We start from the raw sequence: 12,456 nt of genomic DNA, 5'->3' as shown, positions 1-12,456 counted from the left end.
GCCCACCCTGCTCATGCCCAGTGATAGCTGTACAACATTGTGAATGCACTTTATGCCATTGAATTATACAGTTAAAAATTGTTAAAACCGGGGGAGGGGATGGAGGGGGAATTATATGGCAAGCCAAAAGGGGGAAAAAAAACCCCACAGTCTAAAAAGAAAAAGAAAGAATCAGAACCTGACTCAGGTATAACCCTAATGTTTGAATTATCAGGCAAGCAATGTAAAATAACTATAAGTATTTTCTTAAGAACTCTAATGGAAAAAGTAGACAACATGCAAGAACTGATGGTAAATGTAAGCAGAGGGATAGACATTCTAAGAAAAATCAAAAGGAAATGCAAGAAATTTTTTAAATGCCGTTAGAAAAATGAAGTTTTTTTTTTTTTTTGAGACAGCCTCATTTTCTTTTTTTGAGAGACAGTCTCGCTCTGTCACCCAGGTTGAAGTGCAGTGGTGATATCTCAGCTCACTGCAGCTTCCATCTCCTGGGTTCAAGTGATTCTCATGCCTCAGTCTCTGGAGTGGCTGGAATTACAGGCACATACCACCACACCCAGCTAATTTTTGTATCTTTAGTAGAGATACGTTTCACTGTGTTGGCAAGGCTGGTCTCCAACTCCTGGTAATCCACCCACCTCAGCCTCCCAAAGTGCTGGGATTATAGGTGAGAGCCACCACACCTGGCAGAAGAATATTTCTGATGGGCCCATCAGAAGACCAGACATGGTCAAGGAAAGAATCAGTAGGCTTGAAAATAGGTCAATAGAGATTTCCAAACTGAAATGCAGAGAATGAACAAAACGAAACAAAACAGAACATCCAAGAACAATGGGATAATCTCGAAAGGTGTAACAAAGACACAATTAGAATAAATGGAAGAAAGAGAAAATGGAATGGAAGAAATATGTGAAGTAATAATGGCCAAGAACTTTCCAAAATTAATGACAGACACCTAATTGCAGATTCAAAATCTCAGAGATCATCAAGCAGAATAAATAACAAGAAACTATACCTAGGCATATCATATTCAAACTACAGAAAACCAAAGACAAAGAGAAAATCTAGAAATAAGCCTGAGGGAGAAAAAAAAAAAAAAACACTTTACCTACAGAGGAACAAGGATAAGAATTACAGCAGATATACATCAGAGACCACAAAAGCAAGACAGAATAGAATGAAAAATTTTCTGTTGAATGGGTAAAATAAATCCGCCAATCTAGACTTCAATATTCAGAGAAATTATCCTTCAAAAGTGAAAAAAAAAAAGATTTTTCCTATAAATGTAAACTGAGAAAATTCATCACCAGCAGACCTGTCCTGCAAGAAATATTAACAGATTTTTTTTTCAGGCAGAAGAAAAATGATATAGGTCAAAAACTTGAATCTACACGTGAAAAAAGGAAGAGCATTGGAGAAGAAATAAATGCAACTAAAATAAAATCTTTTTCTTATTTCTAATTGATATAAGTAATAACTATTTTTTGAAGTAATATTAAGAATGTATTAGGTGATTATAGCAAATGAATAAGTGAAATGAATGATAGCAATGTCTCAGTATGGTAGGGAGAAATTAGGAATTCACTTTTATAAGATACCCTTACCACACATAAAGCAGAGTAATTTTATTTGAAGGTAGACCTGGATGAAATTGTAAACTCTTAGAGCAATCACTAATTTTTTTTAAAGGTGTGTAATGATATCCTAAGAGATTAGATAAAATGGAACCATATAAAATCTTCAAGTAAAATCAGAAAAGGCAGAAAAGAAATCCCTGGCAATGAACAGAAAATAGTTACAAACATGACTGACATTAATATTAACTCAAATATAGCAATAATCATAAAGATGAATTGTTTAAATATTATAATTAAAAGACAGATTGTCAGAGGACAAAAAGATGCAAGTATATATTATCTATATGAAATTGACTTTAAATATAAAGTTTAATGTAAAAGTATAGAGAAATATAGACCATGCTAACACTATTCTAGAGAAAGCAAGAGTTTCCATTCCCTGCAAGCCACTGAATAGTAAAGTAATGAAAAATTTAAAAAATAAAAAAGAAAGTTGGAGTAGCTATATAAACTTCTAACAAAGAAGATTTTAGAACAAGGAAAGCTTTTAGTGATACTACATAATGATAAAGGGGTCAATTATCTAAGAAGACAGAACACTCCTTAATGTGTTTGCACTTGACAACCAAGCATCAAAATACATAAGGCAAAAATGGATATAAATGAATAGAGAAATATAACAAATCCATTACTATAGTTGGAGAGTTTAATACCTTCCTCTCAGTAATTGATATATCAAACAGATAGAAAATCAATAAGGATATAGTAAACCTAAACAATACTACCAATCAACTTGAATTATCAGTTGATTTGATTTAATTGCCATTTATAGAATACTCCATCAAACAACAGCAGAATACACATTCTTCTCAAACTCACGTGGAGTATTCACCAAGATAGATACATTATGGGTCACAAAACACACTTTAACAAATTTCAAAGAACAGAAATAATATAAAGTGTATTCTCAGACCACAAAACTATTAATCCAGAAATTAGTAATAGAAAGATAGTTGGAAACCCTTAAATATTTGGAATTTAAGCAACACACTTCTAAATAATGCATAGGTACAAGAGGATGTCAAGAGAAATTTAAAAATATTTTGAACTAAATGAAACTGAGACTACAACTTGTCAAAATTTGTGGAACGCAGTAAAAGCAGTGCTTAGAGGAAAATATATGGCATTCAATGAATGTATTAGAAAAGAATAAAGCTATAATATCAGTAATCTAACCTTCCATCTTGGCAAACTAGAGAAGGAAGTACAATTTAAATCTAAAGAAAAGAAAAATGAGTAATAAAAATTGGAGCAGAAATCAATAAAGTCAAAAATAGGAAAAATAATAGAGAAAAATCTACGAAGCCAAAAGCTGGGTCTTTGGCAACAGCAATAAATTTGATAAACCTCTAGCCAAGCTAACCAAGAAAAACAAAAGAAGACACAAATTACCAGTGTCATAAATTTAAATAATATCTTCACTACTGGTCTCATGGATATTAAAAAAGATAACAAAAGGAGACTACAAACAACTATTTCTATGCCCACAAACTTGATAATTTAGATGAAATGAACTCATTCCTTAAAAGGTACAAACTACAAAAATTCACACAGAGATATAGGTAGCCTGAATAGCCCTATATCTTTCAAAGAAATTTAATCAATAACGAATAAGCCTCCACAAAAAAGCACCAATTCAGATAGCTTCATTGGTGAATTTTACCAAATATATAAGGAAGAAATAATGCCAATTCTCCACAATATCTTCCAGAAAATAAAAGCAACAAGATCAATCCTAATCATTCTATGAGGCCAGTATTACCATAATAACAAAATCATATAATAAAAACATTACAAGAAAGGAAAATTACAGACCAATATTTCTCATGAACATAGGCTCAAAAATTCTCAAAAAGTATTAGCAAATCAAATCAACAACATATAAAAGAATTCTGTTTCACAGCCAAGTGGAGTTTATTCCAGGCATGCAAGGCTGGTTCAATATTTGAAAATCAATGTACTCCACCACATCAACAGGCTAAAGAAGAAAAATTATATGATCATATTGATTGACACAGGAAAAGCATTTGACAAAATCTGATACCCATTCATGATATTTAAAAAAATAACTCTCAGCAAATCAAATCAAGAACTCAATCCCTTTTATAACAGCTGCAAAAAATAAAATACTTAGGAATATACTTAACCAAGGAGGTGAAAGATTTCTACAAGCAGAACTACAAAACACTGCTGAAAGAAATCATAGATAACACAAACAAATAGAAACACATCCCAAGCTCATGGATGGGAAGAATCAGTATTGTGAAAGTGACCATACTGCCCAAAGCAATCTACAGATTCTATGCAATTCCCATCAAAATACCATCATCATGTTTCACAGAACTAAAAACCAATCCCCAAATTCATATGAAACCAATAAAGAGCCTGCATAGCCAAAGCAATACTAAGCAAAAAGAATAAATCTGGGGTCATCACATTACCTGACTTCAAATTATACTACAAGACAAAACAGCATGGTGCTGGATAGAAATAGGCACACAGACCAATGGAACAGAATAGAGAACCCAGAAATAAAGCCAAAAACTTACAGCCAACTGATCTTCAACAAAGGATACACACACAAAAATTGAGGAAAGGATACCGTATTCAATAAATGCTGCTGGGAAAACTAGCAAGCCACATGTAGAAAAATGGATTCCCATCGCTCACCTTATACAAAAATCAACTCCAGATGGATCAAAGACTTAAATCTAAGACCTGAAACCATAAAAATTCTAGAAGATAATATCAGAAAAATTCTGGACATGGGCTTGGGCAAAGAATTCATGACTAAGACCCCAAGAGCAAATACAACAAAAGCAAAAATAAATAATGGGACCTAATTAAACGAAAAAGCTTCTGCACAGCAAAAGAAATAATCAGCAGAGTAAACAGACAACTCACAGAGTGAGAGAAAATATTCACAAACTATGCATCCAACAAAGGACTAGTATCCAGAATCTACAAGGAACTGGAACAAATCAGCAAGAAAAAAAAAAAAAATAATCCCATCAAAAAGTGGGCAAAGGACATGAATAGACATTTCTCAAAAGAAGACATATAAACAGCCAACAAACATATGAAAAAATGCTCAACATCATTAATCACAAGGTAAATGCAAATTAAAACCATAACAAGATACCACCTTACTCCTGCAAGAATGGCCATAATTAAAAAGTCAAAAAACCATAGATGTTGGCATGGATGTGGTAAAAAGGGGATACTTTTACGCATCTGGTGGAAATGTAAATTAGAACAACCACTATAGAAAACAGTATGGAGATTCCTTAAAGAACTAAAAGTAGGACTGTCATTTGATCCAGCAATCCCACTACTGGGTATCTACCCAAAGGAAAAGAAGTCGATATATGAAAAAGACACATGTGCATGCCTATTTAGAGCAGCACAATTTGCAGTTGCAAAGATATGGAACCAACCTAAGTGCCCATCAACCAATAAGTGGATAAAGAATATGTGACATATATACACCATGGAATACTACTCAGCCATAAAAAGGAATGAAATAATGTCTTTTGCAGCAACTTGAATGCCACTAGAGGCCATTATTCTAAGTGAAGTAACTCAGGAATGGAAAACCAAATATCATATGTCCTGTCTCATAAGTGAGAGCTAAGCTATGAGGATGCAAATGTATAAGGATAATATAATAGACTTTGAGGACTCAGTGGGTAGGGGAAAGGTTGGAGGGGAGTAAGGGATAAAAGACTACATATTGGGTATAATGTACACTGTTCTGGTGACAAGTGCACTAAAACCTCAGAAATCACCACTAAAGAACTTATCCATGTAACCAAAAACCACCTATTCTCCAAAAACTATTGAAATTTAAAAAAAAAAAAAACCTCTCAGCAAACCAGGAATAGCAGAGAACTTCTTCAATTTGATAAAGTACAGCTGCAAAAATCTACAGCTAATATCATACCTAATAGTGAGAAACTGAACATTTTCCCCCTAAAACCAGGAATAGCTTAATATATAGATAGTTACATATAGCAACATTTATAAATGTGTACATACATGGGTACATATTTATATACATATAAATACGCACATATAAATGTATATATGTACATGTCTAAATGTGTACATACATGTGTACATATTTATAAATATTTCTATATGTAACCATCAGTATATATACATCTGCTGCTCTGTCAGCTGAGAGGGTGTAAGAGATGACACACCAGTAGCAAGAAGCACAACTAACATTCAAATTTTGCTTTCTAATACCATTTTCCAGCGAAATAAAACAGGGCTCTTTAAGACATAGTTGATTTTAGGTCTGGGTCAAGAAATACACAAGATGAGCCTGGAGGAACCTGTAGCACAAAAAAACTAAAAAAAAATAAATGAAGAATGCAGGTGTGTCAAAGAGACACAGGAGCGAACTGAAAGAGCACCCAGTGGCCAGCACTGCAAAAATGTGAACAAAATAAATAAAGTAGCATTGGATTATAACCCGAAGTATAAAATGAATATGTAGCATTCATATCGATGTAAAAAGAAATGACTGAATATATAAATAGGAAAGAATAGACAAAGCTTCCATTCAAAAGAATTCTAAATAACTTATGTGGATGCTCTGCCCTTAAGGGGAGAGGCATAACTCCTCACTCCTTAAGTGTGGGCTGCATATGGTGACTTTCTGCTAAAGAGCACAGTAGGGAAAGGGAGAGAAGTGGAAAACCTGACAAACGTGACCTCAGCCAGGTGATCAAGATCAATATCAACAGTGACAAGTCATGTTGATAGTACGTACACTTGATATGAGAATCTTATAATCTTAATAAAGAGGGGAACTAAGTTCCTGTACCATCCTTGCAATGATTCTGTAAATCTGAACTATTCTTTAAAAAATTTAGTTTAAAAAAGAATCAAAGGGACAGGAAAACCCGAGGTCAAAGTTCAAAGAACTCACACAACTCTGAAATCCAGCCAACTCATTTGCAAATAATAAAGTCTATCAAGTTAATTGAGAGTGACAAAGAGTTTTAGCATCACGCCCACCATGGTGCTTATTCTGAACTTGATTCTGAGCTAGATGGGCTTAAGTATATCAAATTATAGGCAAGGTGCTGATACATACCATGCTATTTAAGAATCAGGTGGAGTGGGAATAATATCTTAATAGAATGAGGAACTTGTTTTTTAAAATGCTAAATCGGAAAATGAAAGCCCCAATATGTATGCTGGCCAGATTCAAACAGTGATGGGAAAATAGAATCCCAAACATTTTGCTGCTAATTTGTGGCATTCTTGTAACTAAATTGAGCAGTTTGAGGAACACCAGGGAAGAAAGATAAGTAATAAAAATGGACCTAAGGAGATTATAAACTGAGCCAGGCACTAATTAGCCCCCTCACCCCTAACATTTGACATTGCCCTGTCGCCCCTCCCCACAGACTTACACCACAGCGCCCGCCTCCCTGACAGCCGCTCTCTGCTCCAGAGAGAAGGGTCGTGCCAAGGCCTAAGAGCTCCACCACTCAGGGAACATTCCAGCACACGGCAGGGCACTGCCAGCATGTGGTACCAACCAGAGGCCAGTTCAACTCTTCTTTCTTGGACACCATTCCTTGCTCAAGGGGGTCTTGGGAATAGCCCTCTTGCTAGGAGAGCGTTCACGTTAGGTGGGAAGTTTCTTTTTCACTCCGGAAACATTAATTAAGCATCTATTATGTGCCAGGCACTAGTCTGACACTGGTGCTATCAAGAAAATAATCTAGGGCATCTACTTTAAGAAAACCATCCAGTGGAGGACGCCATCATGTCAATACACTGTACAAGAGAGGTGCTTCCAAGAGCAGAGGGCCTTGAGCTCTGCACGGGGAGCAGGGTTGGCTCCATCAAGCCAAGAACACCTCAGATCCATGCACACATGGATATATAATCCACAACTAAAGCCCGATGAAGGATAATGAAAAATAGGAAGCAATGGTACAGGGTGGAAGTAATTGGGTCCAGACACTAAGAGAAAAAGGAAGGAAAAGGAGAAATAAGTGATCATGTGAGCTGGAAGGTGAGTGAGAAGGCTTCCCTTGAGCTGTGACAGGCACCTGGGATGTAAGTAATCATGGATAAAAGGCACAGATGGTATTCCATGTGGGCAACATGGGGAGCAGGGCCTGAATTAGCACTGCCTGAGGGCGTGAGGGAGGGGAGGAAGAGGACAGAAGATCAGTGCAGGCTTGAGCATCATGGAGGGCACCGTTCAGCTCAGAGGGGCCTTGGGAGAGCTGGAAGAGGCCAGGGCTGGGACTCATGTCTTCACTGGCATCCACCCCCGACAGACCCAGAACCCTCACCAGGTGCACAGGTGGGCTCGGCCCCTGAACAGCCTCTCAGTACTGCATGGGAAGCCAAGATGGGCCCAACCTTCCAGGTCACTCCAAGGAAAGCAAAGATGACCCACTCCCAGCCACAGAGGCCAACTTTGCAAAAGCTCCTAACCAAAGGTCAGAACAAAATAATGCCAGGTGAGATCCTCACTTTAGAGGTGATTTTTCACAGAGTCATAGAGTCCCTTTGTGGGAGGGGGCTTCAAAGTCATCGGATTGGTCACCTATTCTTGCAGAAGGTGGAAATGTTAATGACAAAGGCATGCAATGTGACAAACAGAAAGAGAAGGAAATGGCCAGTCTCCGCTCCAACCCTGCTCTCTGGCATGTCACCTACCCGGTGACAGGTATTTTAAGGAGTGCTGGAATATAACAGGGGATAAAACAGACAAAAATTTCTGCCCTCCCAGAGCTTATATTTTCACGACATCTATAAATTGCAGATACCGCTAGTGCCTCATTTATAGAATTGTCATAAAGTTAAAGTAAGTCATGTACCGCCACAATGATTGCTTGATGGTGAAAGAAAAATACCCCCAAGGCTGACATATAATCTCTGTAACTGGGACCCAACAAACAGGGGAGCTGGTGATTGGATCCCACTGGGCTTTGCTTCACTGCTGGAGCACCTTACGCCTGTGACCCCACTGGCTGCACTCCCACCCCACCAGCCGTTACCTTCCCGGATTCCTCTCCAAATGTATTCCTGGGCATCCTAGGAGGCCTGTGTTCCCTTTCTCAGCCAGCTTGCCTCAAAAAGAAACCATTCTTTTTTTTTTTTTTTTTTTTTTTTTTTGAGACTGAATCTCCCTCTGTCTCCCAGGCAGGAGTGCAATGACGCAGTCTCGGCTCACTGCAACCTTTGCCTCCCAGGTTCAAGCGTTTCTCCTGCCTCAGCCTCCTGAGTAGCTGGGACAACAGGCGCCCACCACCACACCTGGCTAATTTTTGTATTTTTTGTAGAGACGGGTTTTCACCATGTTAGCTAGGATGGTCTCGATCTCCTGACCTCGTGATCCACCCACTTCAGCCTCCCAAAGTGCTGTGATTACAGGCATGAGCCACCAAGCCCGGCTGAAAACATTCTTTAGCAACCAAAAAGAAAAAAATTTGGTGTTTTGCCCATAACTTGTCATTTTTTTTAAGTAGCCTTCCTTTATAGACGCTTCCATTTACACCCTGTAGGTTTTAAACAAAGATAATTAAATGGCTCTTTCAAGGCAAAGACCAACTGGTGTGATAGAAAATTATAGTTAAGCACAAGCTTCTAATTGAAATATGCAACTTACCAGACCAAGTACCTTTTGCCAATGGCAATAGCTGCTGAGTCCATTTTCGCCATCAAATATGGGAACTAAATAGCTGAAGGACCTTGAACAAGCACAAAAGGTGATCTTATCCAAACACACTTGCAGGACTTTCTCTGCATCCTCACTTTCAAGCATTGGGTGCCTCAAAGCAATGCAGCTTCAAAGTCTTAAGCTTCTTGTCTGGGCAAATCGCCAACCCAAAGGCCCAGCTAGGAGTTAGTTTGTAAAGGTGAGCTCCCGCTGGCGGTCACAGGACTCTTCAGCTACGCTTTCCTGCTTTGTTCTGGAGAGAATGCCAGGCCTGGGACCGATAGTTCCAAGAGAAGGGCTCCTGGGAGTTGAGGCCCAGCCAAAAGAAGCCGTGTGTGCAGGTGAGCGTGACGAGGACAAGCAGAAGGCCACTGCACCCGTGCTCCGTCCCTTGTCTTGTTCCTCATTTGCTAAATTCTCCAGCTCAGCTGGGACTCACAACCCAACCTTCCCCACTGATCACCCTCTGCTGTATTTTCCCAAATGCTCACACCTGTTCCTGCTGGCAATGATGAACTTCACCTGAGCCCTGTGTCCCAGAAAAGAAATCCTGCCCCCATCGATGCTTTTGCATTAGGGGAGGTGGCTCGCTGCAAAGAACCAACCTTCCCCATAAGATTTAAATAAGACTAATAGGCAACCCCTTGTTTATCTGTGACAAAGCCAGACACAGACCCTCACAGACACAGAGAATCCTGATTCTCTGTCTCATAAATGATCAGCTGAACTCTTCCTCCCCACTGACCAACCTGGACAAAAATGCCCACGGACTTGACTTGACCAGGTGTTCCTCAGGCTTCTCTCCCCAGGCCCCAACACTCTGGTTTACCCTAGAGCACTGGAGCAACAAACAACCCCTTCTTAACAGCCCCTCATGAGAATCAGCTGACCTCATGGAAAAATATTCCTTGATGCGCTGTCAGTCATCGAGGTGCTGGATCCACTGTCATCCACACACCCAGTTCTTTCTAGCCTTGTTTACTCCTCCCTGTAAAAGAAAACCATTTTTCTGCTTGACCTTAGACAGCTTGCAGAGCTCATGGTTGGAGTATCCTCTTTATTACAATAACCCCCACCCCCCATTGCAGTACCCCCCTTCTCCTATTACAATAGCCCCCTCCCCCTGTTGTGATAGCCCCCCTCCCTCTCTTGCAACAGTCCTTTTCTTAGTCCATTCAGACTGCTATAATAAAAGACGGTAAACTGGGTGGCTTATAAGAGAAACGCATTTCCCACAGTTCCAGAGGCTGGAAAGTCCTATGTCAAGGTACCAGCAAGTCTGCTTTCTGGTGAGGGCCCATTTCCTGGTTCAGAGCTACTAGTGCCTTCTCACTGAGCCCTCATTTGGCAGAAGAGATGAGGGAGCTCTCTGTGGCCTATTTCATAAGGATGCTAATCCCATTCATGAGGGCTTTGCCCCCATGACCTAATCACTCCCCAAAGACCCCACTTGCTGATACCATCACCTTGGAGGTGAGGATTTCAACGTAGGAATCTGGCAGGAGACAGAAGTGTTCAGACTATAGCTGTCCTTCTTCTTAGTCCAATCATCCTAAAGAAGGTCTCATTACAGTCGGGTCTCTTCCGACCTAAATCCAGATGCTAATCTGGATTTCTACCTGCCATGCCAATTCCCATCTTCCACACGCCCTTTCCGTCAGCCTCCCTTGTCCTTGATGACCTGGAAAGATCTGATGTACCTTCCATGACTCAGCTCACCTACTCCTTAGAGCCATCCCTGAGTACCCCTCCTCCCCAACTCAGCCCAGTGGAGGTTGGATGGTTAATACCCAGGTTGGGAGTCTGGCCGACCATGGTACCAACTATTGCATTTTTGTAAGGGCACACAGCCTCAAGCAGGTCTGTTCACCCCTCAGAGCTGAGCTTTCTCCTTTACAAAATGCTGTTAAAGATGCTTTCCTACCAGGAGGAGTAAATGGCCATGAAACCCAAAGCCAGCAGACACCTTGGGGCTTCCCAGCGCCTCCTGGCTAGTGGTTTCCACATGGTCGGAGCCTGACAAGACAATAATGATAGTCTATTTTATCGATTTGTTATGCACTTGCCTGAGTTAAGGCTGCATAAACTCATTAAAATATCCATTTTAGGCCGGGCACAGTGGCTCACACCTGTAATCCCAGCACTTTGGGAGGCCGAGGGGGGTGGATCACCTGAGGTCAGGAGTTCGAGATTAGTCTGACCAACATAGTGAAACCCCGTCTCTATTAAAAATGTAAATATTAGCTGGGCGTGGTGACGGGCGCCTGTAATTCCAGCTACTCAGGACGCTGAGGCATGGGAATCGCTTGAACCCAGGAGGTGGAGGTTGCAGTGAGCTGAGATGGTGCAACTGCACTCCAGCCTGGACAACAGAGCGAGACTCTGTCTCATAAAATAAAATATCCATTTTAAAAACTATTGTTGGTTGGCGCCGTAATTCATTGCGGTAGCACTATTAACTGCTCCTTCATAAATGCACTATGTATACAAAGTCTTTCCCAGCATGAGATCTATGGGGAGGAAAAATTCTGGAAGATGTTCCAAGACGGACAAAGGTGACTCCTCATCTTATGCTGAAGCCAGAGAAGTTGAGGGGCTTGCCAAGTTCACATCACAATAACCAGGGTCACAGATATGCCTCTAAGGTAAGTTTTACTTGGCTAGCACTGTTTTTGCTTGTTTTCTTATAAAATATGGTTTTTCAAATTTTATTTGTATCCATTTAAGGGGTAGTAGTAAAGTCTAAGCTTTTAGTGTAACCATCACCCAGTGTACTTTATACCCACTAAGTAATTTCTCATCTCTCACCACCTCCACCCTTCTGAGTCTCCAGTGTCTATTACTCCAGTCTGTGTCCGTGTGTACATACCCCTTAGCTCCCACTTATAAGTGAGAATATGTGGTATTTAATTTTATGTTTCTGAGTTGTTTTGCTTAAGATAATAGCCTCCAGTTCTATCCATGTTGCTGCAAAATACATGATTTTATTATTTTTATGGCTGAGTAGTATTCCATTGTGTACCATACTTTATCTAATTATCCATTGGCGTACACTTAGGTTGATTTCTTATCTTTACTATTGTGAATAGTGCTGCAATAAACACATGAATACAGGTATCT

This window comes from Nomascus leucogenys, chromosome 3 (genome assembly GCF_006542625.1).
Source record: "Nomascus leucogenys isolate Asia chromosome 3, Asia_NLE_v1, whole genome shotgun sequence".
In the NCBI taxonomy this organism is placed as follows: domain Eukaryota; kingdom Metazoa; phylum Chordata; class Mammalia; order Primates; family Hylobatidae; genus Nomascus; species Nomascus leucogenys.
Note: the sequence above shows the minus strand (reverse complement) of the source record.